Genomic DNA, 26,843 nt, shown 5'->3' with positions numbered 1-26,843 from the left:
GTGTGTGTGTGTGTGTGTGTGTGTGTGTAGAGACAGAGAGAGAGAGAGAGAGAGAGAGAGAGAGAGAGAGAAAGAGAGAGAGAGAGAGAGAGATCTCACATACACACACACATATATATATATATGGGTATATATTAGGTGTTATCAAATGCCCTTCCTCTGTGGACAAAGTTGGAGAAAAGATAAACATTCACATATGAAGAAAAATAAAATAAATTACATTACAATAAATAAGTCTTTGAAGAAAAAGGAAGAGAAATTCCCCTTCGCTTTGTTTTGTTTTTGGAGAGTCACTGTTTTTGGAACTCCCTATAGACTGAGGTATGATCCCCTGTCAGAAAAGATGCCAGAGGAACAGAGGAGCTTCCACGGTTTGTATATGGTTTGACTCCACCAACATCTAACTTGAGGCTTATCTCTCTCAGTGGTACAGAAGTGAACAATGCTGTGCCTTTAAGGCGTGTTTCTGGTAGAAGGTGGTAGGCCATTCCTCCAGAAGGATTAGTGCTGGTCTCTGGATGGGTTGGGTCTCACAAGAGGGGATCAGTTCCCTCCTTTTAAAAGTTGTACCACTTCCCAATATTTCCGTACTGGGTACCAAACTTCTATCTTAAGAATCTTTCAGGGAAAACTATATCCAAATCATGCCAGTTTGATGAAGGTAGATCACTATGGAACTTGAGACCTGTGCTAAATATTTGAACATAGCTGGGGAATGGTAGGAAGTGGCTGTGATTTGGGAGAGTGATATTTTGACTTGTGTTTATGAATGAACTCCCTGGGGATGATAACAAAGGTAATTTATATGTACACGATCCAAGTACATAGCAAGGACATGGAATCAGCCTAGATGTCCTTCCATGGATGAATGGATCAAGAGAACGTGGTATATAGACACAATTGAACTTTACTTATCTATTAGAAAGAATGACATGTATGATATGTATCATCCATAATGAAATGGAAAAATTATATTAACAAAGGTTACATGGTTTCCCTCATGTGTGGTAAATAGGATGTACCTATAAATCTACAAGTAATCATATTGAGTGGTATGCAATTGCTCACAAATAAAGTCACTGAAGTATAATAGATCTAGGGAAAGCCCACATCGCATGACCTTTCAGAAAGACTAGGTTAAAGCCTACCATAATCAGTAACGGGAAATGGGCACATACAAAAAGAAGGTAGAGACAAAGGGAGAGAGGTTGAATAATGAAGAGTAGGAAGGGTGAATGCAAAATCCACTGCATACACCACAAAATTAAGAAAAGCAAGGGAAGGGGTGGGGTGGAGGGTGAGAATGTTGAAGAGATTACAGTGATCAAGATGAGTTCTAGCCATAAACTGCCTTGTCAAGCGGCATTTCCTTTGTACAACTACCTACAGGTCATTTTTAAAATTAAGTTTTTTAAAGATAATTTAAAAACTGGATAAGAAATCCAGTTAGAGGATAGTCTCCAAAAACGGATGCAGGCAATAGAAAGAGGAGACATGCTTAGAAGACTTTGAAAGGGAAATAGATGAACTCAGATTTACCAGAGAAGCAAAAGAGGGAAAATGCAGGAAATGAACGTGTCTTCCACCTTCTAGTTGAAAAGTAGTTGTTGTTAGAGAAGGGGACCGTTCAGGGCTAGCCAGCCCTGCAGAGCAGTCTGGTGGCTGCCTCTCTTTTCTTCCTTCATCCCTAAAATCGCAGCGGGAAAACACCCTGAAACCTTCTCAATGTCCAGAAAGGCCTGAGAGTAGGCAAAGCCCCATTTGCAGACGTGTTTTGTCAGCCTGAAATATAAAGGTTTATTTTGACCAGGAACATAGGAGCCAGAGGTCAGAGAAGAACATCAGCAGGCGTCTTTGCCATCTGGATATGATTTTGTCATTTTTTAAATACATGAAGTCAACTCAACAAATATTTTCAGCACCTGCTAAATGCCAGGTGCTGAGTTAGGCACTGGCAGTAAACAGATGAATAAGTAATGACTCTTACAGCAAGCAGCTCACCGTTGAGGGAAATAAGCAAGTAAGCCTATAATAGAAGCTAAAGTACATACAAAAGAATGAAGCTATGACTTTAAAAAGACAACCTAGCTTAGCCTTAAGTACCAGGATCAGAATCAACAAAGACATGTGGAAGTGATGGTATCTGAGCTGGATTTTGCAGAATCGAGAAGTATCAAATAGGGAAACCTCAAAGAACTGGCTACCCTCCAAGGCAAGCACAAAGGGGTCTATCTGGAACAATAGGAAACATGAAACTACAAATTAAAAGTGACTGAAAATATGACCTTCTGGGATACCTTCAAAAAGTCCAGAGCAGCCAGGTGCAGTAGCTCACACAAGTAATCCTAGCTAATCAGGAGGCTGAGATCTAAGGGTCACAGTTTAAAGCCAACCCTAAAGTCTGTGAGACTCTTATCTCCAATTAACCACCAGAAAACGGGAAGTGGTGCTGTGGCTCAAGGGGTAGGGTGGTAACCTTGAGCTGAAGAGCTCAGGGACAACACATAGGCCCAGAGTTCAAATCCCACGATGGATTAAAAAAAAAAAAGAAGAGTTCAGAGCTGATGAGTAAGACCGGGATGGCATTTCAGAAGTGAGAAAAGCACATACAAATAAGGAGACCCTTGTCAGCTGCTGAATCTTCAGGGTCCGTGATCATAGACTCCCAAGGTTCTTGAATCAAATCAATAAAGTTCTATTGTTCACAAATTCACTAGACTATAAGTAGCCCAAGTGACCAGAGGCTGTTGCATACTTTGAGGTGACTCCCCAACCCTTGGGGTTTGTTTATCCAGATAAATTGAGAGCTCTGTTACCCATTGCATGAGAATAGAAGCTCACCCATCACAACCAATACCCAAAGCAACAAAAGGTTTCTAATGACTGGTGTGGATTTGTGGTGGATGTAGTAACCAGATTTGGATGGCCATACATGTTCTACCATTCCACTTATAGTTCCCTTAGGAATCATAAAATCCACTTGGGCTTTCTGATAATCTTAGCTCCTCAGTCATGTAATGAAAATTAAACCGTCGGAAGTCATTCTTCACCAGTGGTTAAGTAAAGGATGGGCATCCCGCAAGGAACTTAAGAAAGGCACTTCACCAAGACCTGCACCTGGACAGAAGCAAAGGCTGCACCTCTGCCTAATATGATAAGTGGGACCTTCTTTCTGAAACTTCAGAATTAAACCTTATTTAAAAATAACATCTTAAGCTAGGTATTAGTGGCTCACAACTGTCATCCTAGATACTCAAGAGCCTGAGATCTGAGAATTACCATTCAAAACCAAACCAGGCAGAAAAATCCTCATGAGACTCTTACCTCCAATTAACCACCAGAAAAATAGGGAGTGGTGCTGTGGCTCAAAGTGGTAGAATGCTAGCCTTGAAAGCTCAGGAACAGTATCCAGGCCCTGAGTCCCGGCCCCATGAACAACAAAAGAAAAAAAGGAAGGGAGGGAGGGAGGGTATGTGACCTTGGCTATACCTTGATGTAGGACTTGCAGCCTGCAGAACCAGGAGAAAATTTATTTCTCTCACTTCAAACTTCCTAGTCTGTGGCACTTTGTTATAGAGCTCTAGGGTAGGACCCCTGCAGGTAGAGAACAAAGTCCAGAAAAGACATGGAAGGAGAAACGTGGATCTGAAGACTTCATCTGAACCCCTTAGCTATGCCAGAAGCCAGACCATCCTTGGACCTGAAAGTTCTAGAGAATGATGCATTTCCTTTCTGCTTAAGCTAGTCTCAGCAAACTATCTGTTTCTGCAAGACAAAGAAGTCTCCTATTCACTCCTTCGCTCCTCCCACTAAAGATGCTGACGGGAGCGGAACTGTTCACTAAATCATTTGCCGACACTGCCAAAGCTGGTGGGAAAGCAGATGATGCACCCACAGGGACCATAATGAGGTCTTTCTTTGAGAAAGTTAGCAGGGTCAGTTGCTGCAGACTTCATCATTCATTCATTCACTCACTCATTCTATTTACTAAGCTTTCACATCTTGGTTATTTGTGGAAATGCATCTTTCTAAGTCCTTGTACTTAAGTTCTGATTAAAATTGAAGTTATATAAGTAGACATCATAAACTTTCTGTCAGAGGAGTATTTTTAACTGAACTCAGGGCCTCACACCAGGTGCTCTTCTCTGAATCATGGCCTTTTAATGGGAATCTTAATGAAAAGCTATGAATCCAAATCCTTCAGAGAATTCAAAGTGCTGGGTTAACCTTTACCCTTTATTTAGAAAAAGGAAAAGATAAAGAACGAAGTTTGCAATACAGCAGAATCAGATCTAAGTTAATTTCTGTAGGTCATCTACTATGTTTCTTTTCTACTTACATCTGTTTACACAGAAATATTAATTCAAATAATGTCTTTTAATGGGTATTGACCTGTAAACTTGGGGCAATGAATATGTGTTTAGGAAACTACATGAGTTTGAATATTTAATTACAGAGAGCCATGCTCATTCATTTATAGTAGTTATGCAATATACCACAAATAAATAACTTTTCTGAGCAGCTTTGTGAAAATTAATCTTCTGTCTATGATGTTGTCTCTAATTATAGCATCTCACCAATTTAAAAATGATACAAATTGCCTTAGTATGAGAAAAGTATCTGGAAATTACCTGATAGTCATTGTTGAGTAAAATAATATATATTAGATGACCTAAAATGCTAACTTTGTGACAGATCAGAATCTATAGGCAAGAGTCATCAATGAATGCTAAATATAATGGTGGAAGTAGATGAGTAACAAGATATTTACATGAGTTTCAAGTTGTTTTACCCAAATAGTAATGTTGGAGTGGACAAGCTTGGCAGAAACTGGCTTATTCATGTCATCAAAGTTAACATCCCCAATTATGAAGAAAAGCTGTACCATGTGCCTCCTGATAAGGAAGCACGGTGAAAAATGAAACATCACTTCTGTGGTCTTTTTGTAAAAAGAAAAAAAAGAAACCTGAATCTAACTACCAGGAAACATGGCACCAATTGAGTAACATCTACAAAATAATTGGCTTGCACGCTTCAAGAATGTCCACAGCAAAAACGCCTTAGAAGTGTCCCAGATTAAAGGAGGCTAAGGATGTGACAAGGGAATACAATGCATGAGCGGGAATTGTATCTTACTTTTAAGAATATTATTGAGGCAGTCAGTAGAAGAGGATTATAGCATGCTATCAATGTTAAGTGCTTGACTTTAATGCTTATACTGTAGGTTGTGTAAAAGAATGTCCTTGATTTAGAAACACAGGCTAAAGTAGTTAGATTTTTTTTAAGTAGGCAACACATTTACAATTTACTCTCAAATGAAACAGGAAAAAAATCTAGAAGAGAATGAGATCAAGAGAAAAAGAATGAAGCAGGTATGATGAAATGTTACTATTTGGAGAATCATCAACAGGGATCATTGCTAATTCTCTGCATTGTTTTTGCAACTTTTCTATAAAGTCTGAATTTATCTTTAGTCTAATGGATTGGATGAAAATGTATATATTGGAGCCCTTCTGCTGCCCTAGAATTGATCCTAACAACCCTCCTCAAGAAACTTCTAGCAAGCAAATACTCAAAGTTTAATTATTAGGTAAACCCTTACTGCTGGTGTGAGGTCCAGGTTCTAACAGGACCTTGGAATCTGTACTATCTTCTGGCCAGCTAGCAGAGAAGACTCATCATTTGCAGTAAGTGGGGCATGGATATTCACTGGATCTGAAGTATTGACAGTATATGAGAGAAGCAACAACAGCAGTCTCTAGGAACTACTGGAGCTCATGACTTAGGCACCTTTATCCTTTGCTAATTTTAATCTACATTGCTTCACTGCAGCTCAGGACTGCAGGGAAGGGGGGAGGGAGGAAGGGAGGGAGGGAGGGAGAATTAACTGTCATTTCAAAACTATTAAGTCTTACTGTTTCTTTTAAAATGGCATATTGACTGGTTACAGACTGCCAGCAAATGATAATACTGGTGCAATAATAACAATGATTATGGTGATGAGTGTGTTAAGATAGGACAAACATTCTGTTCTAGAATGGACTGAATGCAAGGATGCAAATCCCTTGGTTTTCATGAGGAGTAGGGTTGCATCTCTGCAGATTGTGTGTGTCTCGCTTTGGGTCTGGGCTCCAATGTCTCTGAAAGGATTGTTTGGGAGTGGTACCCGTGTGCCCTTGTTCAAGTGAATCTCACAGAGGATGGCGGAACAGAAAAGATGAGGATAAAGAAGGTTTGGTCCGGGAATTTTTAGGAAACAATTTTTCCTAAGCATACATCTTATCTCTCTGCTGGGGGAAGAGTAGAGTTACACATTCTGGTTGGAAAGTTTGAGGGAAAGGACTGGCTCTCCCTGGATATCTCCCCCTTTCCTGCTCTTGAGGATGAGGCACCCAGCATTATTAAGTCTTTAATAACTTGAACCACATTGTAAAGATGCCAGAAGTAGCTAAAAGGGTTTAAGCAAAAAAAAAAATGAGAGCTGCATATGTTACATTTCTTTTACCTATAGCTTTTTACATCTTCTGTCTAGAATGCTTGCATATCCCATGTATTCCACTTATTGTTTAGAGACGTCTTATGAGATGACTTCTCCAGTGATTTCTATCAGAAGCTAAATGTTTCTTGTGGTCAGGCCCAGAGATTTCAGTGATATTTCATCAACATTACCTGTATACCTCTTTGTCTCTATGTCATATGCAAGACAAGATCTGGGACATTTTTGGATGACCAGCCCTGGACTATAGTGTAAACTTGGTAAACTTTTTGTTTTGGTAGATTCTTAAAATTCTGCCTCTCTGTCAGCCTTTGAAACTTCATTGAATTAGTTTGAGCCTCACAAGGATTCCGATTTATTCAAGAACTTGGGAGAAGAGGCAGAACAGAGAAAAGGAAAAAGTTTATTTCCCTCTCTGCCTTTAGATCTGAGTTTTGACTTCACTACCTTGTGTCCCTGTGTTCTAACTCTTTGCCTCAGCTGTGACCTTCAACTCTGGTCTTTTGTATAATCAGACTTGCTTACAAATAACTCTCAAATAATTAACTAAATATTCAAGGAGGGAAGAATGGAACTATTGCAGCAGCAAAGTGCAAAAAACGTAAATTAACTGCTCCTTAAAAATTGCTTAAGTGATGACTCAATATTAGCATATCCAATGCTATGGACATGGTATTGAAAGTATAAGCACAACTACATAGACATAAAAATGTATGACTCTATATACATAATGTTTTATTATTAAGATTAATATATGTATCTATAATATACAAACCCTCAGCCTAATTTTCATTATGTTCTAAAATCTAAGTGCCAGTGATTATATAGAAAGATTACCTTCTTGAATACTTGTTTGTTAAACACATCAATGTTAATAAATTCTTTAATAAAAAAAAAGAAAAAAATTGCTTGAGAAGCCAAGTACCAGTGGTTCACACTTATAATCCTAGCTACTCAGGAGGCTGAGATCTGAGGATTGCAATTTAAAGCCAGCCCTTGCAGGAAGAAAGTCTGTGAGATTCTTATTTCTAACTGGCAAAGAGTTGGAAGTACAGCTTTGGCTTCAATGGTAGAGTACCAGACTTGAGCAAAGAAGCTCAGGGACAGGGCACAGCCCTAAGTTCAAGTCTGGGGACCAGGCCAAAAAATCAAAATACAAAAACAAAAAAACAGCCTTGACCATAGCCAAAATCCTAGAAAAGGAACGAGTGAGGTGGATGATATTTCAAAATCAAACAGCATGGTCAAAGGATCTCCATCATTTGACCTAGCTTAGCAGATCCCTGGAACACTTCAGAACTAGTCCTTTGGAAATGGTTGAGAGCTTGCCCGGTGTGAAATGCCTTTTTCCTGGGGCATTAATAGAAAAATACTACGTGGTATCAGCTTAACATGCTAGTTGCCTGAGGCAGTAATAATAACTGAACAAACAATTGAAAATGGAGACAGAGAAACAAAACGTCCATGGGGCACAATGAGAAGTTCCTGAGAATCCAGATGGACACATACATGAGTAGGGTCAAGTTTCATGCCCAGGAAAGACCTGAATAGGCCCTGATTTCTCACTTGCTGCTAACCTTGAGGTTTGTGCAAGCAGGAAATAAAAGCTAAGGCAGAATTACAAACTACATAAATGAGCCTTGAATGGGTGCCCTACAGAGATAGTTTAGGCATAGTTTAGGTGCTCTATTGGTCCCAGGTATTCAAGGAAGTGACTGTCCAATTACTAGCTGATCACTAAGCTAACCAAGCAGAATTATGTATTTAATACATAATTCGTTTAGGGAAATCACCAGATAAATGATAGAAACAATAATAAGAAGTGAAACAATAAAGTCACTAAATAGAAACCATGAGGTGAGCAATTTGGTTCTCCCATGCACTCTTACCCCCAAGCTGCTCTGCCTTCCACAGACCATAGCACCACGGCAAGTCAACCAGGGACTGGAGACTCTGAGACCATTGGCCAAAGTAAATGTTTCCTTCCTTAGGTTGTCACCGTGATGAATAGTCTGATTACAAAGCCTTTCCTTTAAGTTCCAAACAAACTTAAAACCCATGGGAAAATGTCAGAATCTCAGAAGTGCAAGAACAGTCTTGAAAAAGAAGAAAAAAGCTGAAGGACTCACACATCCCAACTTACTACAAAATCATAGTGACCAGAGTATAGTACCAGAAAAAGGAAAATTATACCTGTTCTTAGTATATAGAAATACACGTCTATATTTATGATCAGGTGATGTCCATGTGGACTGTAACATTTCAAATGAGAAAATAAAAATATGTACAATTAATAATATTAGTTAGCACATGCATGCAGAAAATAAAATTTATTTCTTCACTTTATACCACATATCACAATTAAAATAGGTAAGAAACCAAAACTTTATAGCTAAAACTGCAAAACACTTAGAAGAAATGAATAGGCATTATTTTTCATGTCCTTGGAATAGGCAATGATTACTTAGAATTTTTAAAAAAGGCACAACACAGGGCTGGAAGTCTGGCCTCATGGTAGAGTGCTTGCTTAAAGACTAGGATTTGATTCCTCAATACCACACACACAGAAAAAATCCGGAAGTAGTGCTATGGCTCTAGTGGCAGAATACTAGCCTTGAACAAAAAGTATCCAAGGTCAGTGCTCAGGCCCTGAGTTTAAGCCCCAGGACTGGCAAAAAAAAAAAAAGCACAAGTTTTTAAAAATTGAACTTTATCCAAAATAAAAGCTTTTGTATTTCAGATAAGATAATCAATAAATAAGCATAACAACCTACAGAATGGGAGACTCCATTTGTAACTATATACCTGAAAGGGAACTTGTATCCAGAATATATAAAGAGCTCAAAAAAGAATCAACAATAACATTATAAATATCCTTAGTTTAATAGGCAAGAATTTGAACAAATATTTCTAGAAAGAAAATATGCAAATGTTCAATATATACATGAAAGCAGGAAATAAATTAATGGTTTCTGATTAGAGGAAGGAGAAAATGAGGGGTGGCTAATAATCAGCATGTTATTTGTCGAGAAGATGAAAATGTTCTGAAATTAAATAGGAACAATTGCACAACCTGTGAATGTGCTGAAAACCATTCCTTTATACTATTTATATGGGTGAATTTCATAGTGTGTAACTTATCCTTCGATTTGGAAATATAAAATAGATTAACATTCATATTCCCATATACTAGACTCCTTCTGTATTGCCTAGCTGTTTTGTCCCCTCTCTCTCCTCCTCCCTGCTTCTTCATATGCATCCATCCCCTCCAGCATCCACTCCAAATACCTGCTCTGCTAGTCTGAGCAACTTTCTCCAGCCCAACCTTAGCTTAGCTCCAGGTATATACTTGCATCTCAAGACCTCATCAGTACCCTCTCTTCTTACTTTATTTTCTTTGTGATTTTGATTTTGATTTTTTGGTCCAAGTCCAGGACTTGAGCTCATGTTGGCTCATTGGCTAGCATTCTGCCAACTGAGCCATGCCTCCAACCTCATGTTCTCTTCTTGTGACACTCATCCTTCAGATATATCAACCACAAAAGGGGCCTTCAGAGGCCTATTTCTTCATTCCACAGTGGCACTAGTAATAGAAGCTTTCCCAGAGTTTTAGTAGGAGGAGTAACAAAATTAATATTAATATTTACTTTACATAGCAAGTACTAGGATCATATTTTAACACTTACTGGATTATTCCTTTCATATTAGACACTGTCACAATTAACCACTATAGCCAGCAAATTATATATGCATTGTGATTGTCATAATCCCACAAGCCACAGTCGTAATGGAAATACTGAGCAAGATTCAAACCTACAGCACATCACACACAGTAACTCCGCTAATTCACCCCCAAGCACTCTATGCAATGAGAACTAATATTTCCATTTAACAGAATAAATGAAGGTTCATAAAATTTATGGGGTCTATTGACCTCAGTAAATGCTAGCCAGCAGCAACAGAAACTCTATCTCAACACAATTTCCTATTCTTGCATCCTGAGAGATGTGCCACACATAACTTTCTGAAGATGAGGGACTGGCCACCTTGGTTTTGGTTCTAATTATCCTTCTTTCTCCTCCAGTAAATACAGAGGGTAATGGATTTGGCTCTCTGCCTTCCAGAAGCTTATAGTATGCCTGGGCAGACTAGGCTGTTGTTGCATAGATAACTGCAATTGCAAATATGAGGCAGGGCTGAAAAGGTCCATAACATAGAATTTCTCAAGAGGAAAGGAGAAGACAAGTGGCTGTATAATTACAACCCAGGAGTTGTCTTGAGATACAACTCAGAAGAGCATCACAGAAGCGACGAGGTAAGTGAAGAACAGAGAATGCTGAGATGGCTCCTTTGGGATCTGTGTGCTTGTCATTTCGCATTGAGCCACTAGAGGGAACTCTAACATATGTTGGCACTTAAGAAAGTTGCTTTTCTTTGGTTAGTTCGTTTCTTTTTTTAATTTTTCTTAATTTTTTATTGTCAGGGCAATTATTTTGTTCATAGAGCTGAGTTTCCAGCAAGGTCTTTTTTTTAAGACCCAACTTCTGAGGACTTAGCCTCTCACATAAAAGTCAAGGTTAGGCTATTAAGACTGTTAACATTTATATGAAGAAGAGGTTTTTTTCCCCAGTTGGACCTGATCCTTCTTTTTCCCTGATGTTCCCAGTAAGTGTATCCTGCACACAAGCTCAGCGACCTTCTGCTGTCTCCAGAGATTCCCCCTTCCCCCTGCTCCTCTTCCTCCCTGACTCACTCAGTAAAATTTAATTGTTCCGTTAATGTGCGTTGAATTGCATTGCAATTATTTCGCTGTTTTGAGTAAGATTTACTAGTCGTCAGAAAAAACTGTACCCTTTCTTTCTGTTTCATGTGCACCTCACAAAAGTCAGGGGACTTGCATTTTCTGTGTCCTTTTCACCTACAGAAGCTGACCTTCCCATCTCTGCTGGCCTATAATTTCTGTCTCTTCTGACTCTTCATGAGACAGAGACTGGAAACTCCTTGAGGCTGGGGCTATATCCCAGACCACTTGGTATCCTCAGTGCCTAAGACAGTGTCTGTCATATGGCCGAGCATATTTGCACCGCTGTGTTTTCCAGATGAACAAGTGAGTGAATGGACAAGCATTCTGATCTCTGGCAAGGTTCTAACCATTTCACTACCTTGCCCTTGAGGTTTTCACAGGCTGGGCTGTCTCGGGCCCCTGTGAGGTGAGGAGGGGTTGCTGCTGTCTGAGGGACAGCAACTCCTCAACAGATCATGTGCAGAGTTTTTTTTTTGCCAATTTTGGTAGCCTCCTAATGTACTTCAAATAACACCCTAACTCCTCATGATAACCAGGCCCTCTAGGACCCTTCCAGAGCCCTCTCTCACTCCATCTCCACCCGGCCTCCCCTTGTACCCAGCTGTGCTCCAACAACACAGCCACTTCCAAAACACCCCTACCCTTCCGCATCTTGCCTCTACTATGGGGCCTTGGAATACCCTTTCTCTCCAACACTGGATGGCCAGCTCCATTTCAACAGAAAGAAATTTCAAAACTATTACTCTATATATGAGGCATTAGCTGGTCCTACAACCCCAAACAGACCCCATTCCTCTCGATCACATCACCAGTTTTAATGTTCTACACAGTGGTTATGTGAGTTTTTGTTTGTCAGTTTGTGGTTGCCTGATGGCTCAACTAGATAGAATCCAGGAGAAGAGAAACACAGTCATGCTAGCTCACCAGTATCTACGAGCTCACCTTGCTCCTGAATGGGAGAGCCGAGGCCCTGTGGGTGAAGACTGAAGAATCTCAGGGCCCATAGCTCTGTTTCCAACATGCACTCTGCTCAACCCAAGCTGGGCACAACAAGAAAGAAAGGAAGGTTGGGAGAGACTACCAGGCTGACTGATGTGGATCCAAGGTTGAAGAGCCAGTAAAGGCTCTATTGGAGGCTGGCAATGTTCTCCAAATCAATAGAGGCAACAGACAAATAACGGCCTAGAGCACGGCTGTGGGATCCTGGGCCTGCATCTCATTGCTCTCAGAATTCTCTGACCTGCAGCTCCTCTACTGCCTAAGGATGGTCAGACCAGTTCCTTCACTGTCTCTACCTCAGTCTACTCATCTGTAACCTTTACCTGTAACAAGCTAGATGTAAGTTCCACTGTTTTCCAGATGGAATGACAAGACTAGTATGGACCCATACACCTGTGGGGAAGGCTATGCAAAAGGAAAGGAGAGGAGAGGAGAGGAGAGAAGAGGAGAGGAGAGGAGAGGAGAGGAGAGGAGAGGAGAGGAGAGGAAAGGAAAGGAAAGGAAAGGAAAGGAAAGGAAAGGAAAGGAAAGGAAAGGAAAGGAAGACTGAAGCAGGTGCCTGCACCTTGGGGTTGTCTCTGTTTCTCCATCCTCTCTTGAACAGCGTCACTCCATCTCAAGACCCCATGGAAAAGCGCCCTACAAGAGGATTTAGCGTGTGCCTCATAGAATTGCCCATCCTGCAGCTGATTTCCAAGAAAATTGCCTCTATCCATCAAAGCAGCCCTGAGCCAATGCACATTAGTGAGGAAGACCCAAGCCAGTTCCTCCCAAAGGTCTTTTCAAAGGCAAGGGAAGGAAGCCCACTGCCTGAGCAACACAAGATATGAGAAAAAAAATAAGGAAAAGGAATACCCAAATGAATAAATACCTCCCTTGCAGGCTCACTGCCACCCACAACAAAACCAGGGCCAGACAGTGTCTTGGAACCCAGGCAAGCGAGATTTCTAGCCATCTCCACCCACATGGAAAACAAAGAATGTGACAGAGAGGGCTTGGAAGGCTGCAGAGCACAGCTGTGGGTGGCTATGCACAGCCAGCCACTCCCCAGTGCTTTTGCAGGGAGAAGAGCCCAGCAGGCTGCTCTTCCTTGACCAGCCGCCACAGAGAAGCTAAATCAGGCCTTCCTCCTGCCACAGATGTACGGAAAACAAGACCATGGCTAGGCCTTTCCTCTGGGGTAAGAGGAGAACCAGTGACTGGAAGAGGCTCTGAAGCAAGTTGCTCACAGGATCCTCTGACCTGCTGGTCCCTGATTCCACTCAGCATGGAGCCAAGAGCTCTACAGCTGCATTTTCCCATTGAGCCCTATGGCCATGGATGCTTACAGATGGCTAACCAGGCTCAGAGAGTTGTGAAAGGCATCCGAAGGCACAGGATGAGGCGTGAAGGTTCAAACTCAGGTCTTCCAGAGCCTACTCACTCCAGGGCTCTGCTTACTCTCTCTCAACCTCAGTTTCTTTATTCTATAGGACGAACAGACCCTCAGCCCCAAGGCATGCGGACAGAGATTCTGATGATGTAGCAAATATATTAAACAGTTGGCACAGGCACAGGCCTCACCCTTCAAGTTTGAGAAAGGATTGCTTCTCCAGCTCAGGTCAAGATACTTAGCCACAGCAGAAGACAGACAGAACTGCCCAGCTGTCTCTTCTCACTAAGCCATGCAAGTAGTCTGCTTCACAATTTGTATCCCTGTTGCCTGACCCAGGGCTCAGATGCAATAAACACCATCAGTGATTCTGGGATAGACTGCATTCACTGACCTGCCTTGAATAGGGTAGATGATGAACTGAGACTATCATCCAGTTTGGGTTATAATAAATAATAAACCTGGATCTTCGTAGGCCAAGCCAATAAATGAAAAGATGGAGGCAAAGGTGATCACATTCCCCCAGAGCAGTCAGCAGGCTCCAGCGCCCCAGCAGGTCAGGCACCCCAGCCACAGTGCGCTGTCCATGTTCTTTCTTTTCTTTGGAAAAGACAGTAGCTATTTGGGGTTTGGCTGACATCAGAAGCCTTTCCCCTTACGTGGTTTGGGTGGAAAAGTTGGATGAAAGCTGCGAGGACCTTGCAGGCTACGTCTTGAGCAAGTGGAGAACTTGAGTAATCAGTACATCCAGAGGTCATATCCCCAACTGGCAGGTGATGAAAGCCAAGTACTTCCTGCAGTCCTCTAGCAAAGGGGCTGGAGGCAGGAGCATGTTCACAGTGCTCATGTGCACGGCCTCAGCTTCATGCAGGAAGTACCATGGGACTCTTAATACACTTAAAGCACTTAGGAAGGCCAGTGAAGAAACAGGAAGCTGGGATACAGCTAAAAGGGTGTGCAGTCTGGGATCTGGGTTTGAATTCTAGCCCTGCCACCTTACAAAATAATGATACTGCCAAGTCACTCCAGCCCTCGGGCCAAATTGACTATTTAAACTCCAGAAATGAAACAAGAAGGTTTTTTTTATTATTATTTTGTTGCTGTTTTTACTTGATTATCTTTTTTTCTTGTTTGTTTATCTGTCTTTGGGAAGAAAAGCAGGGGCAGAGAAATGGAGGAACAAAACGTGAACAGTGTGAACACATGCAGCGGCGTTGCTCTCTAGACACTATGTTGAAGATGAACTATAATTTGTGGGTGAGGAGGGGAGGGAGAGAGAGGAGTGACCCTATCTAAAAAGAAATGTACTCACTACCTGACTTATGTAACCGCAACCTCTCTGTCCATCACCTTCATAATAACAGTTGTAAAAAAAAAAAGTCATATAAAAAAATGTTACTGAAATTCCATCCATGGGAAAAGGGCTTCTCACATTAATTCTTCTTCCATAATCAGTGCAAAATGCCTCATTCTGAACAGTCTTAAGATTCATTATTAAAAAGAAAAAAAAAACAGAAATTACAGAAGAAAGGACAGAAGGGAGGGAGGGAAGGAGGTAGGAGGGAGGGAGGGAGGGAGGGAAGAAACTGAGAGGGAGAAGGGGAGGAAAGAAGAAAAGAAACATTAGATTATGTTTTATCGTGCCCTAATCAGGTATTGAAATGTGTTGATCTTGAATCTGTAATTTCTGTCTATGAACCTCTGAGAAATAAATCTTGACTCTTCATAAATTACAAAAAAAAACAGGATCACTATTTGATACATGGTGTGTTGGTGACGTAACACTTGTCAAATGGTGCCACTGGAACAGGTGATGGACAAAAGATGTCTATTCTCCACATTTTCTCCAGATCAACCATATTCTTAGCAGTAGCCTAGGAAGCCAACTGGATTTGCAGAGCCTGATTTGTATTCCACTGCAAGTGTGACATGCTAAAAGGAAGACCTTCTGCTAGATAGAATGTTGGTTTCTAAATCTGCTTTCTCTGTCCACTTGTCGGTTCCTTTCTCTGGTTTCCAGGCTAACTGTATCTGGCTCGGGTTAAGTATCCCAGTGAGTTTAAATAAAGGGGCTCTCACTCAGAAATATTGAGGAGGAAAAATCACTTAAAGCAGCAAAACACATACGGGAATGAGCCTTGTGTGGTTCACAGAACAGATCCACAGTATAGAGTTCGCTGAAATATACTGAAACATTTTGCAAACAAGGGATGAGGTTTCTGTAACAGACTAGTGCCTTCTTTCTGCTATCCATCAACTTCAGGACACAGAAAACATTCATCTGAAAATCAGGAGGACCTGACCATCCTCACATCTTAGACTTCCCAGCTCCAGAACCATGGAAAGTAATCTCTATAGCTTAAGCCACCAGAACACACTGAACCAACCAAGACCAGCAGCTCGAGCATCCTCAGGCTTACGTCACCTCATTCTGCACCTCTCTGTTCTGACCCATTATGTGTGGGACTGAAAGTATAACTTGAACCTCTATGTCCCCAAGTCCTCCCAACAGAACTGACTCAATCTTGTGCCTACTCCTGCAGGCTTCTTTGGGTCTAGTTCAAGGAAATTGCAGATTTTGCCCCACCCTCAAAAATAGCTCACATTTCACCTAGTGGAGGTTGGTGAAATGCTGACACTGATGATTCAACATCACATGCCAACACCTTTGAGAGGGCTCCAGGCAGAGCGGAGAGATGCTTAAGAGCTTCGGGAAGGAAGGGAAGAAGGGAGGGGAAACTGATGCTATGACATGGATTAAGTGATTTGACTGTGCAAGGTTATATGACCCATCTTTATCATGCCCAGGCTTTGACTGGGACCAATTTTCCCTTAATTTGGAATACTAACCAAAAAGAAAAGAACAAATGGTTTTTTCTTAGGATCACACAATAGGTATGAAACCATATGCTGTGTTTTTTGGTGCCAAGATTCTTTCTTAATGATGTCCTTTACGTTCTACATAATGAGGCAGATCCTTTGTGTATGTGTTTTTTTAAGATCACTGGATAAGTATTATCTTGTAACAGGTACCAACAACAGCTGACATTTACTGGTGCTTACCTTTTTTTGCCAGGCACTGTGCCTAGCATTTCACATGCTTCCCATCGCTAAATATTCACAACCATGCTATGAGGTAGGTACCCCACAGTCTTGATTTTGCATATGAGACAACCAAGGCTCCTTGAAACTAAGCAACTTTCCCACAATCATACAACTGTAAGATCTGAATCTGGATTATCTAATGACAGCCTCTGAGCCTAATGACTTTACAAGCTCCATGCATTCTCTATCTTTAAATAGTTTTTCTAACTAAGACATTTTTTTAAAGACCCACTGAGCTCTTACTACACACCCAGAAATAGTACCATGAGTACTTTAGATATACTGTGCTAATTTTCCAAAGAAACATTCATGGGATGATCAGTGCCCAGGATAAAAATAGGGAAACCGACAATCCGCACTATGAGCCCTTCCGGGCTCCAAATCCTCCGTCCTCTCTATGCAAACGACAATGACAAAAAATGACATATCATTTTTTTTTCCTCCTGGGCTTCTCTTTCCCTTAGAGAAAAGCATAAATTCTCTGAGATCTAAAATTATGTCAGATAATCCATAATGTACAACTGCTTAACGAAAGATAAGAGTAACATAACTTCATCTATTGTAAATTGGATTTCCATCACCTGGCCACAAAATGGGAAAAATCCTAGAAAATACATGTGAACTCTTTCATCACTAGAATCACAGGTCCTTGAGTGGGTCTCAGAAGTCAGCATGGGGGCAAATAAAAAGGAGGTTTTGAGTAATGGCAAAACCACACACACACAAAAATAAGGCTTTGCACCAAGTATCCTCATATTAGGGAATGTCTATGGCATTCTCCTGGGTAAGGCATCAGGTTATATATTTAGGATGCATGTTATGCAATAGCTCCCAGGGCAGTTGGATAAGAAGGAATGTGAGTTCAGAGCTATTCCAGCCGTGAGCCTGGAAGACTCAGAAGACTTGGCTCCTCTCACTGCTCCCTCATATTCTGGGCCAGCTTCACTCTATGTTTACTCTACACTGAACCTGCTCCACATTTTATATTTTGATTTTGTTTGTTTGTTTGCTTGCTTTGCCAGTCGTAGGGCTCTGCTTCTTGAGCCACAGCACCACTTTCGGCTTTTTCTGTGTATGTGGTACCAAGGAATCGAAACCAGGGCTTCATGCATGCTAGGAACTCTACCACTAGCCCATGCTCCTGGCCTCCACATTTTAACTAAGCAACTTTTCAATTTAATTAATTAAGTTCTGTCTCTGAGATGCACCAATTCGCACAACACCATGCCTGACACATAGCAGGAGGGGTGCTTAGAGGGAAAGTAATACAAAAGGACCTTGAATGCTATCTAGAACAAGGGCCATAAATGCCAAGGTACCCTTGGGCCTCATGGGCTGTGTAGAAGAGCAAATACCAACCCAGCAGGTTCCATGATGACTGTTATCTGACTCCGGCCTCATGCTGGAGAGACTACCTGGGTCAATGGATTCCTGTGGCAAATAACTCAGAGCTATGTCAAACAAGGATGCAACAATTCCCTTCACTGTCTATTGGTACAGAACTGTTCAAGAAAAAAAAAACTCTGATGCTCTATGTGTATGTGAACTCTACTGATATTTAGGTATTGGCTATTCAGGTTCTCTTGAAAATGCTGCCTTGGTCAACCAAACCAGTTACAGTCTGGATAATGCCTGCAGATGGCCTGAACCTAACCATGCCACAGAAGCATGCCTTGAGTCCAGAGAAATGAGATAACCTGCCAGGAGTGCATAGTTTATGGCCATCAGTGAGAACATAAGGACTAGATGTCCCAATAGCCAGGCCAGGTCATTTCCTGTTCCAGCCTTCACTCTGCCACATTGCCTTGGCCCACAGCTCCACCACACCCTCTGAGGAGGCACATCTCCTGGGCCCTTCAGATCACAAAGCTCAGTTAATGTCTCTGTCCATCACTACTACATGCACCAATAACCCAGTGCCCTGTGGTGAGTCCTATTTTAGCCTCTTGGACTCACATCTGATTTTCTAGCTGAACATGATTTTTTTATCCCCTCCACATGCTTTCTCAACATCACTCTGGAAGCTATAGATTTGGCTCATTCTCTTACTAACATGTTGAAAGTATCCTCTGTAGTCAGGCACTGTATTAAGTCCTGCAAACACAAAAAGGAATCACACTCAGACACTGCTTTGTGGAACTGCAATGGTTAACCTCATGCAACAGTTTAGACAGAACATGAAGTCTAGATCTTACACTAGTCTGAATGTCACTATGAAGAATATGTATTCTTTGGGTAAGATTAATAATTAATTCAGTAGACCTAAAGTAAAGTAGATGAGTCTCGACAATGTAGATGAACCTCACTTAATCAAGTTGAAAGCCTTAAAAGAAAAGAAGACTCAGGTTCCCAGGAGAGAAAATTCTATTCACAGTGTCTTCGTACTCAAGTTGTAACATCAACTCTTCCCTGGGTTTCCAATACACAGGATTGTCCTGCAGGTTTCATACATTGTAGGTCCCATAACTCAGGGTCTATTTCTTAAATCTCAACCTCCCTCCCCCCCCCTCTTTCTCTCTCTTTCTCTCTCTCTCTCTCTCTCTCTCTCTCTCTCTCTCTCTCTCTCTCTCTCTCTCTCTCTCTCTCTCTCTCTCTTTCTTTCTACACAGCTTGATTTTGTCTGTAGACCTGTAACTTGCAAGAGTCCACAACATACTGGGAAATAAACTGGTTATAACTTCTTTGTATGATTCTAAACATACATGATGGAAAGCAGAGAGAAGGTATAGTTCTACTTACCTCCAGAATTAATAAGCAACGTTTTGTGGACCTGTACTTTCTGTGTTTTCTGAGACATTGTCAAGCAACTTTGGAACCCCTACTAACTCTAAATTTCCCTAAACAGTTCTAGTATTCCTTACTTCAATGGAATTTAAAGTCTCTCAGGAGAGGCGTTGTTGGGGGGTTTGTTCTTACTATTTTCTTTTTTGGAGGGTTGTTCTGCTTTGTTCTGTTTTTAGATTGTATATCAGCAACCTAGAAAGTCTTTGCATTCAGTCCAAATGAAACTGTGTAAGAAGGATTAAAAAAGAGTCATGAATGCATGGACATTTGTAGACCCAAACTCTATATTTGTCTTTTAACAGCTCAGGTTCAATGACTCAGATCATATGCTTGACCTCTCTAGGCTTCTATTTCTCCATCTGTAAACCAGAAATCAAAATACCACTGAGTTGCTAGCAGCTATCTCTGAGATGGTAAATGTTATTGGCCAGGGCAGCAAACATCCATTAAGTCCACTTGCTCAGGAAGTACACTTCGGTTTATAGGACTGCAGACATCAAAAGTACATTAGCTACTGTTCTTGGGCCATCCTTGTCCCCCGATTGAGGACTTTTCTCTTGTAGAAGCAGCTTTGCTGTTTTTGTATGTCAACCAGAGAACTGTCACAATGCTGGGATGCAAAGTTCTTAAAAGCACCCATGTCTTTCTTTCCTCAAACCACGAAATTGGCAGCCTGAGGTATGGCTTAAGAAAAGTCTGGCCTTCTGGGTGGCCTGGCTGCATCTTGGTTGATAAACATAAGATACCTCATAGTTTGCAGGGATTCAATTGATATACATTTCAAGGATGAAGCTATGTCTGGCGGGAGATGTGAATCTAAATTTCATTTTATTGTTGTTATTAATCTAGTACTCTACAGGTAATAAGTTCTTGGTGAAATTTTCCCATTTTGTCTAATTATTTATGAATCAATATTCTGTCACCTGCCACCTCAAGAGCCCTGGCAAATGCCTTCTAGAAACATACTTTTCACTTCAAATGTGGATCGTGGATCTGGCAGACCATTAGCCACCTCTAACTCCAGATGGTGCACTTTTGAAGTCCTGAGATAAAGCCACATTTCCCTTGGGGTTCCACTAGGAAGTGGTGAAGAGCCAGCCACTCCCAATGGCTTCTGCCTCATCTTCTGACCACAGGAGGTCAGGATTAAACAGCCTAGAAGAAACTTGGCAAAAGCTTCTTGGTCAAGGGGTCATGGGTCACAAGAAAGCATGGGAACTTTGTTCCTAATTAAGTCCTGTTTACCTTGGCCTTCCCTGTAACTGGCAAAGCCAAACACCAGCAGAGTTCTTGCCCTTGGGTGGCCACGAGTAAGGCTGACTTCTAATTCTGGCTGATTGTTTTGGATAAGTTGCCCAGCCTCTCCATTCCCATCTGCCCATTTATATGTCTGAGATAATAATAGCTTCCTGACTTTGGGGAAATTTTTCAATGGCTTTTTTTTAAACAGTTACATCATTTGTTCCTCTTAATTCTCGTTGTTTGGGTAAGCAGGATATGACTTGCAGCCAGATATCAGTAATCACAATGACAATTTATAAATAAAACAAAATAAAATAATTGGTCAAATGCATTCAAAGCATAGGCCTCTGTTTCCTAAGGAAACATTAGCCTGTGTGAGTTTTAGTCTATCATCAGACATTTTATCACCAGACAGAAAGAGGTCTTTAAAGAGGAAGAACCCCACAGACCGAGAGAGGCTAAGAGTACAGTTAGAAGGGGACTGCTGAGTGGGATCACTGGATCTATCTGAGCTGTGTTCCTTCAACCAAAATGTAAGCTGAACTAATAAACAACAGAGTCTCTCTCCTCTTCTGTGACCCTGCCCAGACTTGCCTCTGACACTAAGGAAGGGGTACTGGAGCTGGGATTCGGACCAAGACAACAAATTTAGAGAAATCATTGCTGATACACACACACACACACACACACACACACACACACACACACACACACACACAGAGTCTTTGTACTTACTTCATTGTGGGTTATAAAGTTAATTACCACCTATTCCCAGATTGTTCCTTTTACTGCTTTCCTTCCTGAAGACATTAAAAAGGCAACTTTTGTTCACTCTTCTAATTCATCCTCCAAATATCTATGGAAGTTAGGCAGTAAATATTTAGTACATAAAATCATCTTTTAATGTATTCCATCGAATCTAAAGGTCCTGGATTTGATAAATTACTTGAGATTTCAAACCAATATTATATCCAAAAATTACGTCTCGGACATTTCATTCTTTTATAGACAGGTCATCTATGTTAAGACCAGTCTTAACATTTCAGAAACCCAAGATGCTCCAGGGAACCCAACAACCATCCCCCCTCCTGCTAATCCCCTGAGGATTTCCTGACCATGACCACAATTGTCACACTCAGATTGCACACAAGTCTTCCCAAGCTGTGGTTCACATCCTTGGTAAGGGGGATAACATGAACTAGCTAAGTACAGACCTAGGAAACAGGCAAAACTCACTAAAGGCATTCATTTCTTAAAATAAAATGATCAACTTTAAACAGATAAAAAAAAAATACCTACCGTTTCATCAGATAACGGGCTCTTTCTCAGGCCATTGACACCAGGGAAACAATTAACCTAAATGATCAAGGCAGAACTATTCGTTTGATTGACAGTATTCCACTGGGCAAAGATCTCAAATCAAATGTGTATATGTGTATGCGTATGTGTGTATATACATGTATATAAATGTATATGTATATGTATATATATAAAGAGAGAGAAAGAGAGACAGAGAGAGAGAGAGAGAGAGAGAGAGAGAGAGAGAGAGAGAGAGATACCACACAATATCAGGTAGTATGCTCATGGAAACATCACTGTATGTGGAATTGGGAAGCTCAGCCTCCTGGGCTGGTGTGGGTGTTTTGCCAAGTCTCTCTAAGCTTCATTATTGCCATCCAAACACATGGGGCTGACAGATGTAGCACACAACTGGCACTCCAAGAGGGGGAGGAATGCAAAATTAGACACAAGAAAAATCAGGAGCCTTTCTTACAACAAATTATAAAATACTATATAAATATTATATATGTTCTCTATATATGTGAATAACTTTCAAATTTGATTCATAAAGCACTATGCTTATGTATCATAGTAAATTCTTAAGGTAGAGAAAAGCTTAAAGTTTTAAGTATGTGGTGCCACACACCTATATATGCCCTGCTTCAAATTAAGACAGATGCGTTCATCAGTTTCCTATAACTATAGCAAATACTTGAGACACACACTCAGAAAAGGTTCCTTTGGTTCCTAGCTTTAGTGTTTCCATGCCACGGCAGATCCATTACCCTTGGGTCTTGAATGGGGATGCCAAATGGGAATAGCTGGGAGGATTAGGTAGACTTTCTCACCTTGTGGCCAAAGAACAAAAGAGGAAGATAGAGGCCTGAACTCTATAATCTCCTTTAATGGTACTGCCCCCAAGACCTACAGGCCTCCCCATAGGTCCAATCTATTAAAGGTTCTACTGTCTCCCAATAAAGCCTAGAGATGTCTATTGTCATTACATTCCCAGCATCCATTGTGACGTATCCTAATTTTCTTCTGAGTTACCACTCCTGGTATACTGTTCATGTGACTTAAGTCCATCACATGTTACAGACGAAGGCTGAGCATTCACTCTCCACTGTCTATGGACTGTGTGAGGATCAGCCAAACTTTTTTAACAGAACCATGAAAGAAAGCTGAACCTTTTTATTTGGGGCTCTTCAGCTAGTAAAATGTCAGCTAGTGTTGCCAACGGTCACCTCTACCATCCCTTTGGGTTCCTTCCTGCAAAGAAAACAAAGAACTCAGAGAACAGAACAAAGCTCCTCTGGCATCCTCTTAGCTCCTGGTCCCAGTCTAGCTAAGACTATATCTACTGCATTACTTTTGAGGAACCTGAAACACTACAGGCTTTGGGGTATATGCCAATTTCAGCTGGGTTTTTCACTATGACCTAAAGAATCCTAACCAACAGAAGAGATATCAGGAATTTATTGAAATGCCATGCAAGTTTTGGGCATAAAAGCACTTTCCTAGAAAGAGAGAGATCAGTCTTTCCAATGGGTTACTAATTTCAAAAGATTAGAATGCCTCATTGCAGAGCCAGGCATGGTGATTCATGCCTGTAATCCTAGCTACTCAGGATCGAGGTTCAAAGCCAGCCCTGGCACTAAAGAATTAATCACTAGAAAATGGAAAGTGTGGCTGTGGCTCAAGGGATAGGGCAGTAGGCTTGAACTGATGAGCTCAGGGACAGCGCCTAGGCCCAGACTTTAAGCCCCATGACCACCAAAAAAAAAAACAAAAACAAAAAACAAAACAACTCATTGAAAACTAATGCTCTGAAGTTATAGATAAGAAAGCTGAGGTAGACAGACAGACAGATGAGAGAGAGAGAGAGAGAGAGAGAGAGAGAGAGAGAGAGAGAGAGAGAGAGAGAGAGAGAGGGAGGGAGGGAGAGAGACTGATTTGATTTGTACTAGATCACTCAACTAGCAGAGAACAGAACTTGGCCAGAAATTAGAGCTACAGACACGACTCTCTTCACCAGAGGATTCCAATATCTGACCAGGGATCAGAATTCCCAGGGTATTATTGACCCTCACATGATGCTTCCAACCCACTGCTGGTCATCTCCTGCTGCTCAATAGCATGCTCAGGTTCCTCCTGTAAGTCTGAATGTTACTACATGAAAACAAATGTAAAGAAGGTTATTTGTTAATAAACATTAAGTGATACATTACTGACTTGACATGAAATGTCTTACTCCTATCAGGTACTGTAAAAGGTGTGGGGCACAAATTCAAAAATATCACAGTACCAACCCTACAAAACACTTCAGAAGGAAGTGGAACTGCCCATCGAAGGAAGCTCTGTGTTTCCTCCAGATCAGGATGAAGTCCTGGCAGCCTCCAAACGCTTACCACCAAACTCTTTTTTTGCCTTTTCAATCAAATAAACAGTTCCTTCAGATGATGTAGTCTAGTGTTTGCATGTCCTGAAAACAGTCCCTTTAGGGAATGTAAGGCATTTAAGTATATTGGCATTTAAGTATATTTACAAAGAAAAAAGCTCTATAAGGAATGCAGTGTAGAGATAAGCTCCCCATTCTTCATTTCCTCCTTAGTGTATGTTAGTTATACAAAGGGTTTTCATTTTTATATTTCTGTACATTCCTTCAATGTCTTCCAATCAACGGTACCTACTTTCATTTCCTCTTAGACCCTATTCCCACTCCTTGAAAGAATTCTAGTAACATTCACTGTTCTATTTTCATACGTGTGTGTAAAATACTTCAACCATGTTTACGCCTTGACATCCTCTCCCTTTACCATCTTCTGGTACCCACTTATAAACAGCACCTGTTTTACGTCCCTATCATTCACGCTCTAGATTCCATTCTACCTATGAAAGAGTTTGTGATATTTATTTTTCTCAGTCTGGCTTATTTTAACAACACAATCTCTCATTCCATTCATGCCCCCAAAATAATACAATTTCTTTTTTTTTTTTGCCAGTCCTGGGCTTGAGCTCAAGGCCTGAGCACTGTCCTTGGACTTTCTCAAGGCTAGAGCTCTACCACTTGAGCCTCAGCACCACTTCCGGCTTATTTCTATGTATGTGGTACCGAGGAATTGAACCCGGGTCCTCATGCATGCTAGGCAAGCACTTTAACCACTAGGCCAAACTCCCGGCCCCCAATTTCTTTTTTTTTGTCTGAGTAATTCATGTGTGTGTGCGTGTGTGTGTGTGTGTGTGTGTGTGTGTGTGTGTGTGTGTGTGTGTGTAGGGGCCTATTGTGAGTAGATCCAGGACAGTATTTGCCACTCATGACTACCTTATTTCACTGAGTATCACCTCCTCAAGACCTATCCATGGTTTATAAGGTGTCAGGATGCCCTTCCTTTTCTTGGCTGAATTCCACTGTAAATCTGTCCCCTAGAGTTTTCTAAAGAAATATACTATTATTAGGTTGTTTTGCCTTGTCCTCTGTGAATTGTTTCTACCCTATTTCAATTCTATCTCTACCCATTGGGGCTATGGTCTATATCATCTCAGCCAAGTAATGATTTCCTAATCATGGGCTGGGAGTTTGGCCTAGTGGTATAGTGCTTGCCTAGCATGCACAAAGACCCAGGTTCAATTCCTTCGTATCACATACATAGAAAAGCCAGAAGTGGTGCTGTGGCTCAAGAGCCAGAGCTCTAGCCTTGAGGAAGACCAAGGACAGTGTTCAGGCCCTGAGTTCAGTCCCTAAGACTGGCAAAAACAAAAACAAACAAAAAAAAAAGATTTCTTAATCATGTTCATGACTCAGCTTTAGGCTGACTGTTTAAAGATGAAAAGGACAAAATATGAAAAACAGAAGAAAAAACTAATGCATGCCCTTCAAACAGCCAACAGTCAAAGGAAGGGTGACATACAGAGTATATCTATTTGAAAGCAAGCTGTGATAAATGTTATGATCACATTTATCTCAATATATGGAGCACTTTGTTAGATATCGCTTACGCCTGATGGCATTCAGTTCTTACAGCACTGTGCACAGTAGCTATCATTTGTCTACATTCCACAGGTAAAGAGGCAAGTCTGGAGGCATTTAGCAGCCTGGCTCAACTGGGTAGCAGCAAAGCCAGGACTAGCTTGTGGAGATCCAAACAGATGGAGAGAGGTTCCAGACAAAGTACAGAATGCAGCAAGGCTGCGAATATGCCATCCTCCTGTTTGTTCACAGACCCTTGAGGCTCTGCTCTCCACACTGGCAATACAGAGGTAAGAAGTAAAAGCAAGATCCCTACCCTACATATAAAAGAGGAAATAAACAGTAAACAATGTTAGTCATTTTATAAAAGAAATCGCATCATAGGGCATAACAGGTGCTAGGGAGTATCCAAGAAAGCAGTGTCTAGAGTTGAGGCTGTACTTCTCAGGAAAATTTTTACAACAAATTTGGATGAAAGAATGAGAGGGAAAAACTGGAGAGAGATCAAAGGAAGGGATGACATTGTCCAACAAGCAATGTACTCGCTAATTGACTTATGAAACAAAGAGCCCAGTTTCCACTGGGGCAGTCTCTCTAATCAGTGGAAAGGAAGGATTCTTACCCTTGGAGTGACACAGAATGGTCTGGAATGGAAAGCACCACTTGTTTCCTATTGGAACTTGGAGTAATAAAATATAGGATTTCAAAAGCACAAAATGTCAAGTGTTTTTCCTTTTTTGATAACCAAATTATAATATTTCTTCTATATTTTAAATAAAATTGTTAACATTTT

General features: G+C 41.1%; 1 long non-coding RNA gene across 5 annotated transcripts in view; it reads right to left on the bottom strand.

The window, feature by feature from the left end:
• Nucleotides 1–26,843, bottom strand: part of LOC150059280 (uncharacterized) — a 205,066-nt gene that overhangs the window by 156,581 nt on the left and 21,642 nt on the right. For 2 of the 5 annotated variants that reach the window (XR_016536632.1, XR_016536630.1), the window contains exons 1-3: nucleotides 22,932–22,995; nucleotides 22,102–22,158; nucleotides 21,538–21,658 (exon numbers count right to left, since the gene is read on the bottom strand). The exons of 2 other annotated variants lie outside the window; for them this stretch is intronic. This is a non-coding gene — a long non-coding RNA (uncharacterized LOC150059280). Of the gene's footprint in view, nucleotides 1–21,537; nucleotides 21,659–22,101; nucleotides 22,159–22,931; nucleotides 22,996–26,843 lie in introns of those variants that run through there. One more of the 5 variants, XR_016536631.1, reaches the window with a different exon arrangement.

This window comes from Megascapheus bottae, chromosome 9, assembly GCF_031878675.1.
Source record: "Megascapheus bottae isolate mThoBot1 chromosome 9, mThoBot2.hap1, whole genome shotgun sequence".
NCBI classification, from domain to species: Eukaryota; Metazoa; Chordata; class Mammalia; order Rodentia; family Geomyidae; genus Megascapheus; species Megascapheus bottae.
The sequence above is the reverse complement of the archived record's forward strand: the minus strand, read 5'-3'. Positions and strand labels throughout refer to the sequence as shown.